General features: G+C 46.0%; 1 long non-coding RNA gene across 1 annotated transcript; it reads left to right on the plus strand.

Moving 5' to 3' along the window:
* The first annotated feature begins 1,272 nt into the window (after positions 1-1,272).
* Positions 1,273-3,607, plus strand: LOC118286174. The gene is made up of 3 exons (XR_007032215.1): positions 1,273-1,377; positions 1,625-2,071; positions 3,317-3,607. It is a non-coding gene; the product is annotated as an uncharacterized LOC118286174 (long non-coding RNA).
* Positions 3,608-4,254: the final 647 nt, after the last annotated feature.

Below are 4,254 nucleotides of genomic sequence, written 5' to 3' on the forward strand. Positions count from 1 at the left end.
TTGGAAAGCAATGCAAAAACCGGAGGAGACAGAGAGAGGGGAGACTTCTATCACTTAATGAAAAATAGCTTCCCTTTTGGATAGAACTTCATAGGGCTGCAATCAAGCCCTGGCCCCCACTTCTTGACGTGCAATCGAGGCAAATCAAGTCGGCATCTATTAATAATATTTCCCTGGCTCCTTTCATTCCGCCGCGTGTCCTACCACTGTCAACGCTGTGATGGAGCACTGCCTTTATCTCCACCCCGGCCTGCTCTGTCACAGTGATAAACAATTCTAACAAGAATCAGAATAAAGATCTCCCCAGTAGACTCCCGGAGATAGAGGGGCCCTTTTTTCTCATTTTCTAGACGGCAAAATTTAATCTAGTGCCCCCCCCCCCCTACACACACACACTCACATACCCCATCCACCACCCCTCGCTCTTCTCCCCTTCCTCCTCCTCCTTCCTCTCTTCCTTTTTCCCTACTCTTGTTTTTTTTTTTTTTTCTTCAAGCTTCACATTCAAAGAGATGCAAATTTCTTGCGAGGAGCTGGGACCTGACGGAGTCGGAGCGCAGAGTGAATGTCAAAGTGGGCGGAGGAGTGGAGTGGAGGTGGCGAGGGGTTGAAGTCGCTCCTCTGCTCATTGGTCGGCTCAGTCCGTCACCGAATCGGGATAAACTGTTGTCGGGAAAAGGTGAGGCGAAAAAAGACGCCTGCTTCCATCTCCCCTGGAAACCACCAAGCATCACATCGAGATGGAAGTGAGCGCCGCTTTTTTTTGCAGGAATATATTCCCACTCGGAGAGTTAACCTGTGGAGTTTTTTCCTTCCTCATTTAGACATTGAAAGTGATGGGAATGATGAAATTCAACATAAAGTTGACTTCTAAGCGCAAATGTGAGAAGCAGAAGTTTCATGACGTGTGTCTTAGAATGTGAATAACTTTAGCCTGAAGTAAAAGAAGTCATTGTTTTCCTTTTTAGTAGAACAAATGAATGAAAAATGAGAATAAATGGAATGGACACGTTTTGTTTCTCGTACTGTACTCACTACATTGTTGAACACTGAACAGCACTATTTTCAATAAGTACATGATTGGACTAAAATGCTGCGTGTCAAATAAATACAATAACACAAATCAATATATACAGACAGACTATTGGACTCTACTCTTGTAAAGGGTTGTAGGTCTTTCCCCTGTTCACCCTCTGCTCAGGCACCTCCCACTGCAGCTGTTGTCTGACTGGGACCAGCAGAAGTAGAGTTCACTTTCACTTTCACTTTTCAGACAGATCACTGGCGTTACCACCTTTACATGCTAAATATTTGCTACACTTGACTTTGGAAAAGTACAACTAGATGTTCACTCTCTGCCAACTTCACACGGAGCAGGTGAGTGTCTCTGTCTGTACTGCGTGTGACTCAGGATGGAGAATAGCAAAAGAAACGTATCTTAACACAATATAAATCTTGATATACACGATATTGTCTTATCCTATATCCTTTTTGAAAATATATCATTATATTTTAAAAACTCGACATACTGTATATCGCCCAGCCCTACTCTACAGTACAAGTCAGATTCACCCATCACACACATTACTGTGCTTTGTCTATCACATTCATAAACTGCGGGAAGAGCTGCTACAGGCAATTTAGGGTCAAGAGTCTCTCCCAAGGACATGCGGCATGCAGACTGGCATCAAACTGGCGACTGTCGTGTTGGTGGACACCTGACTCTACCTCCTGAGCCATAGCCGCCATCAGTGGTACAGACCCAATGATACCAAACCTGGCAACTTCACCATGTTCTTCCTCCAACAGACAAGTGGATCAAACCAGTGGGATGTAGTGTTAATCAGTCAGAGGTGTGGCATGTGTATTGTTTGGCCAACTAGGCTAACTCCGACCCAGCTCATTTCCCAAAATGCCACCTGTTCTTCTGAGGCCGTTTCATGTAACGTCAGTGACAACCTGACTTCAACTCACTGCTGAAGGGACGGGGTTCAAGCCTGAATGAGTCTCCAGGACGGCTCTCTCCGAACAGAGAAGAGCTAACCAGGCGGGGTGAGAACATCTCGATCAGGTACAGTACAACGTACCAGACCTTTGCTCCGAGTCCAGATTTACAACTTAAAAAAAACACTTTATTGCAATCGTTTTTGATGATAATTACGTTATTCTTCTGCAGGAGAAGCCATGTTAGCTTTTGGTGCACATGGCAACCTTTGAAAAAATATTCCATTTATACAATCAATGTCTGTATTTTACTTGAGTTCAATTGAATTCCAATTTATTTGTATAGCGCCAAATCCAAGCATACCTTACATTAAGGAACTTCACGTAGTACGGTGGAGACCTTGCCCTTCACAGGGAGTGTGTGTGTGTGTGTACAGTTGTGTATCAGACAGCAGTGGTGTTACCTATTGTATTTTGTTGTTGTTGTTGTTGTTGTATCATGACCCACTGTAACCTACTTCCTGTCTAATGTGCTTCAGAATCCCTTGTTCCCCTGATCCTACTGAACAGCCCAAAAGACTAGTAAAGATGGATAACATGTGAACAGATTGGTGGCAGGCAGAGTGAAAGCTACACGTTCTGTTGCAGATGGGGAAAGAGAAGGAGTCAGGGGATGGTGGGGGGACGGGGGAAAGGCTACTCAAGCCAACGGACAGGTGAGGAATGAGACCACTGAGGGAGGAGCAGTAAATAAAAGAGGTGGCAGAGTGTGTGCCGTGGGTGAGGAGTTTGTAGTGACAGTGGGGGAAGGAGGGGAGGGGTTGGTTGGGGGGGCGGGGGGCCCATCCATCTCTCCTCCTCCCTCCACAGTCTATCTCTCCATCCCATCCCTTTCCGTGACAGCTTCACACTCCGGATCAGTAGAGCTGGGGATCATGCATCTAATCCGTTCCCTGATGCATTTTTAATTGTGTGGGAGAGCGGAGGAGTGTGGGACAGGATGGGGGCCGGGGGGGTGGGTGTCACTGCAGGAAGGGATGGGGGGGGGGCTCACCTCCACAGTGTCATATGTGCTGGTGAAGTTAGACTAATCAGTCCATACCGATGAGGTGCTTGGGGGGGAAGTGATGAAATACAATGACTGCTCCCTGCACCTTCAGATAGAGAAACAGGTGAAAGGTGAAAAGACAAGAAGCCCACAGGAACATAATGTAACCTCCTGGCACCTAGCGAGGGCGGGACACGGCTTATGAAGCTATATGTACACATATACATTGAAGACTAATTAATGAATGAGACAAGTGTGACAGAAACCTGGTGGAACACCACACGAAGCACACACAGACTCATCTACTCTTTCAAAAACTCTCAGCGTTTTACACAGTGATGATGTGGCATCAGGAGCACACAGGAGTTCAGTGTCTTGCTCAAAGGCACTTCAACAACCCCCCCGGAGAAGCCAGGAATCAAACCAGGAACATTGAGATTACACGACACCCGCTCTACCTCCTGGGCCGTGCCGCCCTGGGGCAGGGCATGAGGCAGGGCTACTCTGGAGACTGAGAAGGATCCTGAGCTTAGGGCGCACACTCCATGAGCAGCAGCCTACTCTCTCAACCCGTATCCTGTCTCCTTCATCATGTCTATCAAAACAAAGAATTATGACCAAAAACAAAAATGTAAAAATAAAAACTAATTTTCTGTCTTGTATTGTCTATTGTCTATGAGTGTTTCACTTGGGAGGAGTCACCACTTCCCCACCGCCGCTCAGCAGCAAAAACACCCTCCTTCCCGGACTGATGCCTTAAAAGTGTTCAAATTATAACTGTAAAAATGCTCAATTCAGAGCATAAAAGCTCTGTTTCTGTGAGTTTGCATAAAAGCTGGGCGCCAGGTTGGGGGGGGGGGGGGGGGGGGGGTGATATAAATTGCCTGACTCTGAAAAGACAAACAGACAATCCACACTTAGGTGGAAATGACACGCGAATGCCTCACAAAAGGCGGGAAAAGAACTCACGGTGGCCATTAAGAATTGTGCTGTTTTTTCTCGGAGAAGACATGCAGCCTGAGTGCTGCCTCTTTCCTTCCCTTGATGCCCTGGAGCTGAATGGGAGCTCAAATTGTGGACTTAAACAATAGTTTACTGTGAGAACATCCAACCATCGGCTTCTCTGAGATGCTGTCGGCTCATAATGGAGAAGTGGCGTGAATTTTATGAAATATGTATCTTGGCATACTTGAATACATAGCATAATCCTATCTTCTGTATATTTATTTAATCATCTGTATATATAGATTTTTTTTTAATCA

The sequence above is a fragment of the Scophthalmus maximus genome, chromosome 15 (assembly GCF_022379125.1).
Source record: "Scophthalmus maximus strain ysfricsl-2021 chromosome 15, ASM2237912v1, whole genome shotgun sequence".
NCBI lineage: Eukaryota > Metazoa > Chordata > Actinopteri > Pleuronectiformes > Scophthalmidae > Scophthalmus > Scophthalmus maximus.